Raw genomic sequence first — 18,565 nt, forward strand, 5'->3', positions numbered from 1 at the left:
GAGAAATTAGTGCGCAGTACATCTTACTCCCATTAAAGAAGATGTAACGATAATCTGTTTTGTAACGCTACGTGTCGCTCTGGGGTCTCAGTTCGTAGTATGGGTATCTGCTAAAGGTCACATTGAGCAGGCAAGAGACGCTCGCGTTGTCTCTTCTCTATATAAATCAAGATGCATTTCAGCAACTTGGGCAGCGGCCCCCATCCTTTTCCGAGATCTCGATGAACCCTTGGTTAGACATTGTAGAGGAGAAAATAAAATCTCGCTAGTTTCACTCTCACAGCTCAGCCACGTCTTTGAAACAGAAAAAACGCTTGTCTTCAAATTTCAACCTGGTGTGTGAATCACAGCGGCCATCTTAGAAAAGTACTCCAAGGGTAAGACGCTGATAGCGCGGGTGGCGGGGGCGCGGTTGCTTGAATACCTAATTCATGAACTGTAATTGTTAGTAAGGGGAATTGATGGGCCAACAGACGCTGATGCTCGAGTCCTGTCTCTGTATACAAACCGTTTTAAAAACATAAATACAAAATAAAGTAGTTTGCTCTTCGGATCCCAGTTAGGTTCCACAGTTACTTCGGCTATACTTCTGATGGCTTGAGTCTTAAGATGAATGCATATGTGTATGCTAACCAATAAACAGTCTTAAAATTAAAAGAAAAAAAATGCTGCGACTCTATCGCCCCCTCAAGCCATTCCGGAGATACCGTTTTTCTGTTGTCCTCTTTTTATTTTCATGACACAATGACAGCAGTATCGCGAGATTTGCCTCCTCCGCTCCCCTTCAGCTCACCGCTGTATTTTTTTCTTGCTGCTATCTGTAAAGAAGTGTCTGCTGTAAGGATTCGTCTCGTCTTTCTGGAAGCACAGGGATAGGTGAGGACGTGACATTATAAGGCGATCTCTCCGAGCTAGCAGTGGCGTTGGATAGTTAATCACCCGGCAAAGCTCTTCGCGTTCCCAGAAGGGGCCCATATATATATATATATATATATATATATATAAAAAAACTCGTACGGTTCCTTACATTATAGAGACCGCAGAACATTTCACTGGGAGAATTATTCGTCTTTTGCCCTGATTTCCCAACCTCCTTAAAGGTATTGCCCGCGTCGCCCACCAAATCGAACACCTCAGCTCGCTTACCTAGCCAATAACAAACACCGTGAATTGATCTAGTGACACTTCTTTACTTACACCTTTGATTGACCTAGTCCGTCCAACCCAAGATAGCGTCCCTCTGGCGGCTCTTATTGAGCCACCCTCTTACTGAAACCCCCGCGGGTCATCTACAGACCCACCCCTTTGCTAAACACCTACAACTCCCCCTCAGAAATCTATTTTCCATAAATCAAGACGCCCAAACACATTTTTAGCGCTTAAGGGGGTTGAGAGAAATGTAAATGGTCTGTTTAATTACTGTTATATGTAAATGTGTATTTCTTAAATTGCACTGCTCTATTTTGACATATTGTGGGAAATGCTCTGTAGAAGACATAGAAGGGCACCATTTTGTATGTGTCGGTGTGTGCTAATGAGGCATTTTGACTGTCAACACGCAGAACGTTTTAGTGCGGTTGTTTCTGAGCAGGTTCAAGTGGCAGAGCATGACCAATCTCACCCCCATGATCAATCCAAAGACATAACTGCTCTGATTTTAGATGGTTCTCGTCTCCCATTGGTTAGTGTCTCTATGAAAATAAATGTCCTCAACATTGTGGTGGAAGATTGATGTAAGGGGCTAAAGGAATGGATCCTATATAAATTAAGAAGCCAAGTAATATTCAAAGTCCTGGTCTCTTGGGAAGTGTGTGTGGTGTCTGTTTTGCAAGTGCCAGTATTACCAATGGCAGAAAGCAAAAGCATAATTCCTAGTGGGCATGGAGGCACTTGAAGGGGTATTGGGTGGTCATTCATGTCCATATTTACAATCCTCTTTTAAATGGTCCTCCATCCCCCATAATTTGATGTTGGATGTGCCCCTTAGAGACACTGGAATTCTATTGGTGAGCTAGCATGTGTGACCCCGTGTAACAAGGACATCCGAAGCTATTTAGTGGGAACTTGCAACCCAGCCCCTAAATGTTCAATTTAACTGCAACACTTAACAAAGTTTACAAAAAAATTAATGGATGGGAAACCACACAGTGGTTTATGTAGGGTTACGTGAAAAAAATCCAATAGATCATGCTTTTTTACCAATCATAAACGGGAGCATTGTAAATATGATGCCTGTGTCTATGGTATTAATCCCAGCCCCACACACATGCAAGCATTACATTCGGGCACATTGGCACACTCATTCCTACGTCCATACGTTCACAGACTTGTATGTTCTTGGGCAAACTCTTCACTGCCTCCCCGTTGCTGCAAGGATCAACTTCAAGACCCTCTGCATTGTCCACAAGTATTTCTGGGGCCTGAGACTGCTCTATCTCCAACTTTCTCTTCCTTCTCAAGCTCTCCACTCACCCACCTTCAACTCTCTGAGGGCCAGACTCTTCTTCAAGCAGAGAGTTAAGTTAGGGGCAGATCTATCTCCTTGGCTGGGGCCTCCCTGCCTCTATCAAACTTGAGCAGATCTGGTTCCGGAAGCAAATACTCAAGACCTTCCTTTTCGATTCCGCTTTCTCTCTTCCTTTCCTCTGTTAATGCACCTGATGCTGCGTGCACTGGTCACTCTCTGAACTCTGGCCCAGGCTCCTGCATGTCCAGTTGCCTTCGCACTGCCTCCGGGCTCCCCAGCACTTAAGGGTCTGTATCTGCAACCTTACAGTCCCTTCTCGCAGCACTTATGAGCTACCTTCTGGCTGCACTTGTGAGTTAACTGCACTTCTCCCTCCCCCCTGACACTTCTCCCCTTTCCTGTTCCCCGCACTTTTTCGATCTGAATGACACATGGCCTAGTAAGATCGTTATTTTGTCCTCCCTTGATTTCCCCCTCCTTGTTTTGTTAAGCCTAGAAACATTTTCACGTCATAAATGCCATATCATAAACGCATTGTATAATGTTCCAAGAATATCATGCATACACACGTTTTTCTGTAGACCATGCGTAAAATACATTTTAAACATCAGTATGTCTGTTGCAGGCAGCGCGCAGGATCATTGCTGGCAGCGCTAGTGAATAAACACTTGGCCCTAGCGGTATGTTTGCCGAGCAACCTGTGGGGAGCATGGCCTGTGTGCTGCCTTGCCACTCTGCGCAGCTCTCTGACGCTTGCAATCCTGTTTTTCTTTGAGGATGTAGGCCCAGCCAAGTATCAGCCCAGTGGATGACAGGGAGTGTGTTCCCAGATGGCGAAGAGGGGCCTGGCTCTGCCTCTGGTACGAGGCACCTGAATCTTTGACATTTTTTAGGGTCACCTCCAATGGGCAGTAGGGGTGCCGTAACATGATTGTGGCATCAAGGATTGGAGAAATACCCGGAGGGGATGTTCCCGCAATGTGCCATTTTGGGGATGCTGAGGCCTCGCTGCAGCCACAGATTTTGCCTTTTTTTTGGTCTCCTCCCCCCCCCCCGGACTCCTCAGAAGTCGGTGATCTTGCAAGTACGGTTATTGAGATGCTTTACCACCAACTCTGCCAAGGTGCTTTTTGGCACCCGTTTCTGTGCGCTCAGTAGCTCGAAGAGGAGGAAAAAAAACAAAGGGGGTATGGAATAAGCGAGAAGGGAAGGTATGTATGTCCCTCTGGGGTTATATATGCATATTTCTGCCCCACCAGAGCCAATAAAGAAAGTAATTCTGAACATGGCTCCCATTGCATGATTCTTGGGAGCCACTAACAACACTGCAGAACTGTTAACAATATGCAAGGAGCTTGCCAATCCTACTGTAGTCTCCACCTCCCTTTTTCCATCCCAGGCCCACTGCACGACACTGGCTTCCCACTTCACTACAAAAACACAGGACATCCTGTCCGCTCTCTTCCCCACTCCCCCACCTGTTCTCAGGCCTCTCTTGGTCGCACCCACTCCCCTCACTCTCTTCCTTCTTGCCCATAGCATCTGATGAGCTCTACAATGTTGTCTGCTCTATGAAAGTCTCCTCCAAACCGGTGCTCCCTTGCTCCTCCAGAACTATCACGGACAACATCTTAGCTGTGCACCTACCTTAACTGACTTCTGTAACTATTCCTTTGCCACTTGCTCCTTTCCCCCAGCTCTCAAACACCACCTTGTGCATCCCCTCCTAAAAAAGCCATCTGCTGATCCTTCCTGCCCGGCTTACTATCGCCCTATCTCTACTAGACCCTTTGGTGCAAACTCTTGGAGAAGTTGGTCTTTCTGCCCCCCCCCCCCAACTGACCCACCACACTGAACTTGATGGCTGACTCCATGATCACCACCCTGGCTTGGCAGCGTCCAGAGACGCGGAAACTGCTCTCCTGAACACCTGTGACGACCTCATCTCTTACCTTGATTCCCTCCTGCTGTTCTCATTCTCCTCCATCATTCTTCTGCCTTTGACACAGTTGATAATTCCATCCTCATAAAACTGCTCAGATACCCTCTGCATCACAGACCGGCACTGGACTGGCTGACTATCAGTTCGTCCTTCCCAGGTGCAACTGGGCCTTTTCCTCTTCTCCTACCTCACTCTACCTGTGGTGTCCCTCAGGGCTCTAGCCTATCGCTGTGTCTTATCAACATTTATCTTGCCCACTTGATCTCCTCGTTGCCAGTGGTATGCTGATGACTCACAGCTTTCCTTCAAGCTTCCCTCCACTTCCTCTGCTATTCCCTCCCTTATTCTTGATTGCCCGACTACTATTCAGGCATGGTGCACTGCCAATGATCCTTTTCCCCCCTTTCCCCCCTTTCCCTCCCCCAGTAAGACAGAGATCCTCCTCACTGGGACTCCTGCCCCCCCCACACCTACTGTCTGGATGCCCTCACCATCCTGTGAGGCCAAAAACCTTGGTGTCATCTTCGACTCTTCTCTCTCTCCTTATCCCCTCACATCTTGGACCTTGCCAAGAAGGCCCGCTTTCAGCTTCACCTCCTTAGAGGCATTCTCCCCTTCCGCCAGAAACTCAATGAATTAAGAGCTCTAGTCCTCTCCAGGCCGGACTACTAACAGCCTTTTCCTCAACCTGCCTCTTTCCTCCCTTTGTCCCCTTCAACTAATTCCGATTAGTACTGTGAGCCTTTTCCTTGGTCTCGAGCTCAGGCACTGCATCTCTCCAGCCCTAAAATCTCTCCACTGGATCCCGGATGCTGCGAGGATCACATTCAAGACCCTTTGCATCATCCACAAGGCTTTCTGGGGCCGCTATATTCAACTCGCTCTCCCTGAATAGCTACCCGCTAGAGCCTTTTGGTCCTCTAGCTCCAACTCTGCAGGTCAGATGCTTTTCCAAGCAGAGTGTGTGTGGGGGGGAGGGTCTCTCTTTCTCTCTTTCTCTCTTTCTCTCTTTCTCTCTCTCTCTCTCTCTCTCTCTCTCTCTCTCTTTCTCTCTTTCTCTCTTTCTCTCTCTCTTTCTCTCTCTCTTCTCTCTTTCTCTCTCTCTCTCTCTCTTTCTCTCTTTCTCTCTTTCTTTCTCTCTTTCTCTCTTTCTCTCTTTCTCTCTTTCTCTCTTTCTCTCTTTCTCTCTTTCTCTCTTTCTCTCTTTCTCTCTTTCTCTCTTTCTCTCTTTCTCTCTTTCTCTCTTTCTCTCTTTCTCTCTTTCTCTCTTTCTCTCTTTCTCTCTTTCTCTCTTTCTCTCTTTCTCTCTTTCTCTCTTTCTCTCTTTCTCTCTTTCTCTCTTTCTCTCTTTCTCTCTTTCTCTCTTTCTCTCTTTCTCTCTCTCTCTCTCTCTCTCTCTCTCTCTCTCTCTCTCTCCTCCCCCCGTCTCCCACAGACGTGAGCCGGAACTCTTTATGTTCCGTACATTTCTCAAGACCTTGCTTTTCTCTCTCTCTCTCCCCCTTGCTAATTCCACTTCTGCCGATGTGACTGGCGGCCTGGTCCATATGAGTCCTACAGTTTACCAGGCTCTCCTTTGACCATTCCGCCAGCACTGCCCTCCCGGGCACTCCACTCCCTGACAGCATCCCACCTGAGCTTGGTCGCCCCTTCCTCACTTAGTTCGGTATTCCCCACCGACTGCACCACCTGACATTTACCTAGTCCTGAGGCCCCTTCACTACCCTCCCCTCTGCATAGTATGCAGGTCCACCACCCCTCCCCCTGCCACCTTTGCACTTCTTTATTCTGCACTTGCACAATCCGAATGTCACAAGGATTAGTAGGACCGCTATTTTTTTTATTTCCCTTGTTCCCTCCCCCCTTTGATTGCCTTGTGGCGCCTGGAAACACCTTTCGATGTATAGGCACCTTATAAACAATAAATACAATGAATTTCCTCATTGCTCACTTATTTTCTAAATGTCTGTAGCCAGCTTGTGGCCCTTGGTGGTTGTTAATATACAATGGGAGATCATCCTGCAGGGTGATGTTGTTGGGGGACGGAGGGGGGTCATTGAGGCTTTAAATAGGCTAGCTCCCAGACAACAAAAAGCCTGCACCCTACCCCACCTCAGCGCAGGCTCTGTCTAGGTCTATCATTTCGTAAGAGATCAGCCCTGGAAGTGGGAACTCCTTTTTCCCCACTGTTGATCTCCATGACCCAACATAAGGTCTACCCCCCCCCCCCCCCCGTTTCACTGTTACATGAAGGTTATGCAGCTAGGGTCTTCCCGAGGGCTTCACACTCCCCCCCCCCCCCCCTCGCTCAAAGCTTGAAAAGTAACTCGATCTCAGGTGCTGAGGAACCATCACTCAGCCTTTTTGCTAAAAATCATTATTTTGAAAAAAAAGAAAGTATATCAGTAGTCATCGTACTTACATTTAACATTGGTTCAGTTTGTCCTCTCTGGAAAGATTCTACTTTTCTCTAATATATAACCTATCCATGCCAGCTCTAATATTTTGAAATCCTAAACACCAGCCAAGCGAAGTTTGCATTGTAAAGGTGGCCAATATTCCATGAATCTGATTCTAATATGTTGTTCATTGTTCCTGGCATCGCAACTAAAAATGCATTCTGCTGATTCGTGACCAATATCTATGGGATTCTCTCTACAAATGTGTTTTTCCCGGATTCCGTTTAATTGAATCAAATACCGTTTTTGTTTCTTTCTTTATACAGCGCTCTGGACCCTGAGGTAAATGGGTGCATTACAAGACAGTTTAAGAGGAGTATACAGCACATGTTGAGGCATACATGCGATACACAATCATAAATGAATAATACAACAATATGTAACAATAATTTACATTCATACATTGATGGTAGGCAGTAAAGGTCAAAGGACGATCAGTTATCAAGTGGAGCAGAGGTGTCACTGGCGAGAAGTCACTTTTTGGTGTTCCGTCTGAAGTTGTGGAAAGCTTGGTCAGTTCTTAGGTTAAGACTTTTATTTACAACTCCCAGTTTTTCCTTTCATGCATTCCCCCTTTTTATGCCCTCATTGCAGGGCTTGATTTAAAAAAAATTGAAATGAAGCTTTTCATTGGAGTAAAGTTTTGTGTAAAGAAAAATGGGCACTGCAAATCTTCAATGAATTGGTAAAGAGATTTAATCGCCCTTTTCATAGGTAAAATATCTTTCCACACGGAATTCTAGCATCTGCTTCAAATCAATGGCCCTCTGTTTCTATATTACTATACCACAGTTGCATCTTTTTACGAAAATCCTTCAATTTATTCTGGAACTGTTTAGACTTTTCTAAATGGTGTATCGATGTTTCCCACCTGCTATGCAACATGCATTCTTGTACTATAGTCTCATAATCGTACCCTGGTTAGGCGAACCCCAGATGGGTGCAACAATTTATTTATTTATTTTTTTTTTTGCTAGATCCATTCCTGATCTTCACTGTTCTTCAAAACTCCCCCAATTTGCATCCTTCAAGCAGCCATTTTCTGAATGTATAAAAATACCTGCCACTTCTTTTTCTGTAATCTGTAAGTGAATGTCTACAAATAACCTATGTGCATCTCTCTAGGTAGATAACTATTGGTTTTCTTCTTGTAATGGTTAATTAGGTATATGCTAAATAAGAATTGGATTGGTTCAATCTTCGTTTATGTATTTATTTTATAAATGTACCTATATGTTTTCATGTTAAAACACCTGCGCCTCCTTCTTTGTATGACATCAATGTAGCCCTGTTTTACACTTTGTAACCTGCTTTGGGGAACAGGACAAGTGCCTTGACTCGTGGGTCATGCCCACCTGAGTGATTGGTGACATCCCTGGTAGCCCTCTCTGCATAAGCCTGGAATGCAGGTTTACTTGAATGCATCATATGATCTTCTAAACAAGGCATAAAATAAGCAGTGTTGCATAGCAATTTGCTATCCAGTTCTGTCGGGTTGCCTATTAAATTAAAACATTTGTAGCAAAACTAGTTATTTAAGTTGCCCTGTTCAATGAAAACACAGCTCACCCTGCATTCATCTTGCTCGAAGGGCTCTTTTTCCACCCCCTTTTCTCTGTGCAAGTTCAAATGTGCTAAAGGGGAAGAGAGGCGGCGGGAGAGTGCCGCAGAAATGGTCTCCTCCACTCTTTAAAAGCCAAAGGCCTGTGTTGGTGTGCTAGGCAAGATTCTCCTTGTTTTTCGAAGAATCGCAAACCAGAAGTAAATTGAGAGGATACTTTTATTAAGCAAACTATATCCTGTCTGGCAAAGACCAGAAGTTGCCAACTTTACTTATTTTTTTTTAAAGTCATGCAATCACATTTCTAAAAATGTAAGCTGTTGCATAATGCATAATAACAGTATTAATACTGTAAAGCACAGCATTGCATCCATGTTTTTTACTGGAAAGTTTGTTAGTATATCTAAATATCATAGTGTCAACTATACTTAATTTTGTTGGAAGATGCATCATATTGACTAGTGAACCCTTTTTAAAATGTTAATGATCATACAGTCAAATGCTTTTGATGGCAAACCTAGTTCTGTGACCTGCTGGTTGCATACATAACTGGTGCCGAACCCATGAGCTGATTCCATTCTATCTTATCACCCTGTTGCTTTATACCATCTACCCTGAAAGTGAGACGGATACAAAATACAATATTCCACCTAGTTCGTCCAGTTTTCTGCCTGCTTCACCATCCAATCTGCTTGGTCTCTTGCGTTCTTTCCTCTTACATAATGAATACACAAAGCTAATTACAATTTTACACAAAGTAGTTATTTAATAGTTCCATTCAGCCTGTACATCTACAAATCTACTGCAATACCATGCACGCTAGTAAGCCTCCAGAGCTCGCTTTGCTTTATGATTGTTATATATTAGCACCTGCTGGAGACAGCTGGCCAAATTTGTTTTCAGAGCCTTTTTTACAATATTTATTTGTGTCCATTCATGCAGCTAACATTTTTCATTTCATTTTACTGACACTCATCCAGGGTTTGCAAAGTCTACTTGTCCACTCACATAGTCAAGTAGATTTCTGGAAAGGGTACCATTTGCAGGGGATGTTGGAAACCTATATTGAACGTTTACTTTGCTTGCAGTAAATGTCAAATAAGTTTCACTGTGCATGGCTCTCCTCTGGGTGGCAGCAATGTGCCAAAGAAAGTAGGTTTGTGGTGATATGCGCCATTCTTCCGAAAACTCATTTACATTGTCAGTTGCTATGGCTAAAGTGAATTTCTCTTAGGTCAAGTAGGTAAACTAAGTCTAACAGAATTTGCAAGGCCTGACTCCTTTCACGAATGTATTACTTCAGCGATACACACAAATGCTGCATTGATGCTAATTTTATGTCTTGGGTACAAATAACTTCAGCTGACGAACATATCAGTACAACATTGCTAATCAAATGGGGGTGGTTTGCTAATCAATTTTTGAAAACTAATTTCTACCTTGAAGCACTACAGGCTAAGGAGCCCAATTGTTTGTATGCAAGTTCCCCTTTGCAGTCCTCATGGAATGATATGCTTTTACTGGAATTGGTTGATTAATGTGACTAATACATGGTGAGCAGCTTATCATTTTTTCTACGTTGTAGTATAATATATGGCATAGTCGCGTAAGAAAATCTGCCGCAGTCGAGCTCTAGACTTCGCACTATTTACAAAATTCCTTCTTTCCTTTAAACGGATTGTAAGGTATGTTTGTGGTTTATGTCGATGAATCCCACCAAAACTGCATCACCTGGATTTGATGAAGTAAGTAAAGCCTTGTCATGCATGACAATCCCACCTACAGGCTGGTCACTCTGTGTCTCTGATTTTGTGTGTGTATATATTTCTATCTCTCCGTTGGAGGTTTGGCTAGAAAACAAATCATTGCTGATATCACCAAAAGGGAGGCAAAAAACCTTTGTTGATGGTTACTTCAGGGCAAGGGTATAGCCACATACAGACATCTATACGAGGAACAGTAGTTGTAACAGTATATCTGTCTAAAGTACAATCCAGTCTGTGGATGTGCAGTGGTGTATGGTAAGGAGGACAGAATGTTGGTACAGTAAAGTGAAGCTCTGGGAGCAATGGTTTCCCTTTTAGATAATTTGGTTCAGGTCATTGTCCATGTATGTCTTCTGGAGCCTCTCAATGCCTTCGAGAGGCTATGCCGGTTCTAACACTGGTTGTCTCTCTCAGGAAGCTTCATAGGATGTCTCAGAGGCATGCCTTCTGATGGCAGTTTCAGCATTGTTTAGGGACACCTCCCTTCCCTAGCAGAGAGGGGTAACTGAACTCCCCTTAAACAGAACCTTCTGCCAGTGGCTGTGCAGGGGTTGCCCTGAGCTTGGATTTATCTGATCCTGAGATCCTTAACAATGAGATGGAAATTCTCCCTCAGCACCTGGCTAGCTAACTCCATGTTGCTGGTCCACCACGTTTTTGCCATCCATCACTCTGCAGAGTATACCACAGGCTCCTGGCTATTGCTGGGGACATTGGGTGATCTGCCAGGCTATCTGAGTCCGGGAGAGCAGGGGTAGACCATTATTTACTTTGAGCCAAAACACACAGCACTCTTTCTCCAACTCCTGTAGGCATAAAGCAGGTTAAAGTGCTGAAATAAAATGCAAAGCATAATTTAGCAACCCCCCACTACCCCTCACCAAGAATATGTGCATTAGGCAGGTGTATATATAAATCTGTTTAGTATTTGGCTCTCAGCCTCCAAAGCTTTTTTTTTTCTTTGTGTCCGTGTCTTCAAAATAGATAACATGCAAACTCATGCTCTGGGACCCATCTCTTGTAAGGAGCCAGATATTACAATGAACCAATTTAGGATGGGCCTTGTTCTTGGTCAGTTGAGGGTTAATACAAGCAGGCAGGTTCTTCCTATAAATTGAACCTGTTTGTACCTTTGCCTCCTGCTAACTGCTCTGTTTGACTTTATTCACTCCTGGGAATACAGACATACTACAGGCTGCTAGCCCTTTAAATGATGACCTGGGCTGCTACTGACGTGATCGTGCCGGCGAGGAAAGTGAAAGAAAGCTTTCGGACTACTTTAAACACCCTTCCGGCGGCGAGCGCATGCCGAAGTGGGTGCAAGTGGTCAGTGGCACCGAGGGGCGGAGGAAGAAGGAGCCAACCTGCCCAGTGAAACTGCTGATTGATCTACCCCACGTCAACACGGTAAGGTGCGTTAGCTCCTAAATTACTTATCACGCAGTAAAAAGTGAGTCAGTGGATTTTTGTGGTTATGGGATGAATCTTAAAGAAAAATGAAGACACACGGCAGGCGGGCAAGAAGCTCGGCTGCAAAGAAAGCTGCAGAAAAAATGGAGCTGCGCAAAAAGAAATGCAAAGAGCCGCCTGGCTTCACGAACCCTCCTACACAGCCTAAAATGAAATTGTTTTTCTTTACCCCAGCTAAATCAGTGGTCCCAATGACTTCAAAGGCAATAGACGATAAGTCAATGGAAGGGTCAGACTTGGATTCATTGAACTCAATGGACAAAAATGGCTCCCTACTAAAACTGTTCCACGTGGTAAGGAGACACTGTATGGCTCCAGCAGACTTTGATCAAGATAATCCTATGTACAAATCTCTCCATAACATCGAACCAGGAAAATGTCATGACTACCTCTGAATCTGGACCGTGAGGATGAGGACAGTGTGGGGGAGATCGGGTTGGAGCTGGTGGACTCTGATAAACCGGTGACTCTGTTAGAGAAGAACTCCCTGGGAACATTGGAGGCAAAAATGGAGGCATTGTTGTACTTTGTTCCAATATGGCTGGGGAGCAGTTACTACTAAAATAGGGTCTGGTGGGCATAATGACTCTGCTAAGGTCTGTAAAGGACATCCATTATTGTAAAACTGGCCCTCAATTAGCCACCTATTCATAAGTGCAACGTCCTCCCCCGGACTCGAAGTAAACCATCAAGGGAGGACATATGTGGTAGCAGAGTCATACAGTGGGGTGCTGGAGGCCATCTGTGCTGAACTCACTATGCTAAATGCCCCAAATGTACCCCCCACCTTTAAGGTTAGACTAAAAAAGAAGATAAATAAGAAGGGGAGTTGGACATCGGGGGCAGAGCAATCTGTGGTGATCCAGATGAAGAGGAAATAGCTGAGCAAGCAATGGATGGATCAGAGGGACAAAAACCTGTGAGGATGGAGAAACAAGGTATGCAACGCTCAACAGCCCGATGGATACATGGGTCACTGGACCCCAGGGCACGCCACCTAAGGTGGGGGCAAACATACAGGTCCCACACGTCCAGCGGGGGAGACAGAAAGGGGAGGGGATGGGGTGTTAGGAAAAAGGGGAAGAAGGGGGGGGGGGGGGGCAGAGTCATTGGTGGAATTTGGGCCAAGGGGATGACGAAAATAAGATTACTTGGACAAATGGTCTATATAGCATAAGGATTGATTTTATATTCACAAATAACCAGAGTATAAACCAGTTTTCGGAAGGAGAGACCTGGGGATGAATGATCATGTAATGCTAATTATGAAATGTTCTAAGGTAAAAGGGACGCCAGAGAAAGATTGTGCGGAAATCCAGAGGTGAATCCCAGGGGAAACAGACTCAGTTGGTCAGCGGGCTGGATTGAGCAGATAAGTCGCTCGCTGAGAAACACTGGGCTGAGTAAATTGTAAATGCTTGCACTCTGTAATGAAGATCTAATAACATGTGCCCCTAGTTTGGTACATTGGTGCACAGATGTGTCGTCACACAGAATGGCCCGCAGAACAAGCAGTGCCGCTATGATGGTGCCATAGCCACAAAAAAGTGGGAGCTAAATTCAGCTGCCCGGAAAATAACTTGAAACCTCCTACTCCTGGAGGAAGACCAGAGGAAAGAATTGGGTAAACTGAGGGCCTTGTATAAGAACTGGTTCAGGAATCGCAGGTTGTCGGAAAATCATATGGGTTAGATATGTGAATGGGCTAATCAGGATAAATGATACCAGGACATTTTGGCTTTGGGTACGAGGGTCAGAAAAGAACCCAGAGAACCCCCTGGAATTGGTAAGGGTTAATGAGGAAAATTAGACCGGTTTATTGAGATGATTTTTAAGGGAAGGCAAGAGGCCTGGGGAAGACGCACCCATGGTAAATACATTAGTGGGTAGATCTATAAAGGATGTTGACCTAGAGGCATGTATTAATAAAACCAAGGCCTCTAGTGCGGTCGGGCAGGATGGCCTATCAAATCTGATCATAAAGGCTGACGTGGTGCTGTGGGCACATATCCTGCATCAGCTATTCAAACATGTATGTGAAACAGGATCTATACCAGGAACGTGGAATACTGCAATCCTAATTCCAGTATATAAAAAAAGGGCTCTGGGATGTCCCTGCCAACTATAGATTACTGGTAATGTTGAATTGTAGTTAGAAAATCTTTGCTAACCTCCTGTTCGATTAGTTATGGCTTGGGTGGCAGAGAAGGGACTATTACACTACTGATATAGGTCCTGGTATGCGCTAACAGGGTTTCATATAAAGGGCCCTCAAAATTGGTTGTTGGGGGAGGGGCGCAGGGTGGGTCTGAGGGTGATGTTGGAAAGGGTGATGAAGTACAGATACCTCCGTATTCTAATCGAGCCACATAAGTACTCATTTGGCTGAAGACATCACACACAGTTTGGCACAAGTGGCCCACCCTGAAAAAAAAGATCGCTGTTCGGGGGTGGGGAGAGCAGTGTATTGATGCTAAAATTATGGCATACAAGACATCGATTGTTCCGTATGCGTTGGAGGTCTTCCCGTGGAGACTGGGAGCACCTCTCGCTAAGCTAGAAGGGAAGATTCTCTGGTCTCTTGAACCTCCCGCCGGGTCGCCAGTTGAGGCGATCAGGTTTGAAATTCGGTTGCCATCTTTAGCAACAACCTGGGCCGTGGCAACCTGTAATTTATGGGAAAAAAATCCACTATTAGCTGGGGGCAAAGGATTTGCTACTTGGCCACACGGCTGAACGCGCGCAGAGATTCTCAAAGATTACCTGGTACGGGAATCTAATCCTAAATGTCAGAAGATATCTGGGGGAAATAGGGGCGCTCCCTATACCGGACTCATAGCTTGAATATAACTTTGCTAAGATTCCAGAGAAAGCCCAAACATATGGTGCAGAGCAGGCACTAACCCACATAGGGTCCGTTTGGAAATGTGTGATCTATTCCCATCAAGGGTTTACATTGGGGATGCCAAAGTCATAACTTGTAAAATGTATAGCACCGGCCCTCATTAGATTTATCCTATTGGTAAGTTTACAGACCCTCCTGGTATTGGAGACGACAGGGGCCTGTGTGGGAATAGAATATGAAGATGGGATCTGTAGATTATGCCAAAAACATGACATAAATCAACTTCACATATCTTAACTGTCTGAAACATTAGTTAACGTATATTCGAGGGCATATGTAAAGTTAAACTTGGCTGCATCAGATGAAGGCTAAAGCAATATTTTCAGGGTGGAGTCACTAGTGGTATCGGCGTCAGCCCTATCTGTATGGAACATAGCAGCCTGTAGATTATTGACCCCAATCGAAAGGGTCTAAATGAAATGAGTTCATGAAAACTAACTCCACTTCCGTATCTTCTTAGTTTTATCGCAAATCATTTTAAAAATGAGATGTACAGTGAATTAGTTTAGGGTAGTACTGTCAGTACTGTTTTAAACATTTAAGTGCATTTTAATGTAGATTATAATCTTAATTTGTAATCACTTTAACAGTAAGTAATTTATGGTATTTTGTTAGTGATTTTATTCTTTAGTGTAAAAGTCAATTTGTGACTAAAATACTTTCATTACATTTTTTTAAAAAGATGTGAACATGGGGAAAGTCCATTTGAGCGAAGTCGCACATTCCACAATGCCTTGCTGTTGTGGCTCAGAACTGGAGGTGAATTTCCAGCGATGGCTACTAGGTGTCGTTGTGAAATGTGTGGCTTGGCTCAAATGGACTTTCCTATTCTATATATTCCTATGTTACGGACTGGGGTTCTACTTAACCAAGGCTATAGTTGGGTCTTTGTCCAACTGGCCTTTGGGTGAGAGAGGTCCACCGTCTACATTGTTTAGACCTATTATGGGGCTCTGTTATACAAATCCATTTTGACTTGCTTTGTATGGGGTCCTCTCATCACAGTACATTGTTTTAATTCTTTGTTCTACGAAATAGTTCGTTTTTTTTGTTTTTTTAACCGTTTTTGTTTCTTATTCAGCCTTCATGTTCTTTTATTTTCTTAACCTCTATTTGCCTTACTTGTATATCTGAGGCCACAGGGTGCACACTATCAGGGAAATCATAGACTTGTATTACCCTCTTCTGTATTTCCATGTTTTTCTTCCTATAGTCACTTAAAACACTTGTTGGCTGGATATTTTTTGACTTTTTACCATATAGGGTAGCACTTTCCTCTTTTGTTACTTGTAATGTTTTTGGCACAGGATCACGTCCAGTCTGACTGAACGAGGAAGAAAGACTTCATTTTCAAAGGTTATTGGTGGGTTGATTTTCACTCTCTCCTTCCCTTCCATGGTTTGAATGGTTAGTCTCAATCTGGCTCTTTGGATTTCGAAGTCTGTCTGCAACCCTCTAAGGTGGGTCATAAACGCCATTTGCCAGCGTTCACGGTTTCCCTTTGATCTCCTCTATTTGTTCATACCACATTTCCTGTTGCAAAATGACACGTCCACAACTCCTACTGTTCAGTATTCCTCCTTCTCTTGCATTGCACAGTATCTATCATGTATGCAACTTTAGTGACAAAATCACAACTCTCAGTATTGATGTACTTTGTTGTCCCACTTATAAAGACGTTTAAAACTAAGCAAGAGCCGTAATCACAACACTGGTATTGGTGAATGTGCTTGTGTAGCGTGTCCACGTTTTGAATAGGGTGCAACTGAGAACATATTGATAGAGCCACACATCTTTCCTGACACTACAGGGCCCCATTATCGTTTTGATCCCACGTAATGCTAGCTAGGTATCGTGTGCATTCAGAGCTGCATTTCGGGTGAAGCCCTATGATCTACAGTGCGTATCTTCCATTTGCTTTCATTTTGTTCATCAATCTAATGGGCAATGCAGTAGCTATTCCATTTTCTTTTGTATGAGTGTGGGGGGGGTCTACACCAAATCCGAGAGGGGCAGAGCAGTTAACATGATGAAGAGTAAGTGAAAAGGACCATTTCATTTTTTCTAAAGACTTGGGCTGTGGGTAAGGTAGGATAGTTGGACAAATGCACGAGGAGACCTCTTGCCTAAAACTTTCACGACCCTACTCAGCCACCCCCAATGATTAAATATGCAGTCAAGGGCTGATGCTACCTCTGGAGGGCCCCGAGTGGCCAAACACCGGCACAGAGGCATCTGCCTAGATGGGAGCCTCGTACCACCATGGTCCTACGGTACATTGGCCAGGGTGTGGGTATGTAAGTTGATTGTAGAGCTATGTTTTGAAATCCGTAGAGCGGGATTTTAAATTGCCATATGTTGTTCTGTGTAAAATGTGTTTGGGCGTAAAGAGGAGTGTTAATGATCAGGCAAACAATTCATACCATGGTGGGCAAACACATCTAGAATGAGAAGGTTCCACATTCAGTGGGGCAATAATAAACTAGATCACAATTGAAGTAGATCAAACTATTTTTCTTTTTGTCTGGTGCTTTATACAGTGCTGGTATTGCCCATAAACAGGGATTGAACTTAAGGTTGGATAAACTGGGGATAAAAGTAGCTCCTGTGTATCCAGCATTAACCAGTGATCAGGAGTTGCCAGTGGGGAACACTCCGAGCGTTCTGCTAATCTAACTTCCACATAAAATACAAACATAATTTTGCCTTTTATTTATTACCCCCATACACTGTAGTATAGATGTGTCCAAAATGTTAAATTCACATGTGAATTTATTCGGCATCAATTGGCCTGGGGAGCCAAAGGTAGCTCCTGGTAGCTGTTGTCGAGCTAACTACCATCTTCTGGGCTACAAGCGGGAGCTAACCACCATCTTCTGGGCTACAAGCGGGAGCTAAGTGGCTCCGATCTCCCTTCAATTTCGAACCCTGCATAAATTGGCTTCACAGTACTTAATAGCTGATGTTATGTATAAACATTATTATTTACTATGCAGTACTCATCACATGAGGGTTTGTGGAAGTCTGTGCTGGACCACCAGGCTGGAGCATGTTACCTTTCAGCTATCTTCCCAGCTAATTCAGACGGTGGGGCAATAGCCCATCCGTGATGCGAAGTGGCAGGTACGAGTATTAAGACAGACTAGGAGATCAGCGGTTAGAGGATACTGTGTATAGGGAGGATGATTTCTCTATTTCCAGTAGCATACAATTCGGGTAAACAAAAAAAAAAATCAAGTTGCATGCTACTAGCCAGCCAGGCATAAAAAGTAACTTGCCTTCGCCACATGGACAGAGTGAACCATTTATTTACTTGAGTCCATTATCACTCACCAGTGGCTAGTGCAGATTTTAAGCCCTTGCATACTCATTTTGTCATGCATGGGTTTGAGTTTAGGAGATACTAACCGTATTCATTGTGCCCTTTTGTATAATTGGAAGATAACAACAAATGTTAAGTCTGTGAATGCAAGGTCACGTGTGCTTCTGCCCTTTCTGGATGTGTGTGGTATGATGAATCCGATGTTGTCACTCCTTTCCCGGCAGTGACCTCTCCCCAAGTGGTCGGGGGGACAACAGCCGCTACCTGATCCCGGCCCTTGTGGTGGCTATATGAGGGAGCATCACATGGGGGCAGGGAGGGGAGACAGCCTCTAGGAGAATATCATGACCCCATCATATGAGACATGGTATCCCCCTTCTTTTAAGGATAACCCATCCATGCCAAATGCTTTAATGGCATATTGCTATACCTCCCCCTCATCCACCTAGGAAGGGTATTCAAGACCTTTTCACATCTGTATGCAAGCCGTCAAAATCTGACTTGTCTTTTAAGACTGAAAACATCTACTCAGACTCTGCCTACAAGTCATCCAGTGCTGCCTTGTCCTTAAAGATCACTTACCCAGACTTTACATGCAAGTTGTCAAGAATGCACTTCCATAACTACAAGAATACTGTGATGAAAAAGATGATAATGTGTATCAAAGAAGGCC

The 18,565-nt window shown here is 44.3% G+C and overlaps 1 protein-coding gene across 1 annotated transcript in view; it reads left to right on the forward strand.

The window, feature by feature from the left end:
- The first annotated feature begins 754 nt into the window (after positions 1–754).
- Positions 755–18,565, forward strand: part of SCAMP5 (secretory carrier membrane protein 5) — a 197,768-nt gene continuing 179,957 nt past the window's right edge. Inside the window, exon 1 of the mRNA XM_069624519.1 lies at positions 755–876. The gene's annotated coding sequence lies outside the window, so the exon portion shown is untranslated. The remainder of the gene's footprint in view (positions 877–18,565) is intronic.

Source organism: Ambystoma mexicanum, chromosome 11, assembly GCF_040938575.1.
Source record: "Ambystoma mexicanum isolate Mex_15411 chromosome 11, UKY_AmexF1_1, whole genome shotgun sequence".
Taxonomy (NCBI): domain Eukaryota; kingdom Metazoa; phylum Chordata; class Amphibia; order Caudata; family Ambystomatidae; genus Ambystoma; species Ambystoma mexicanum.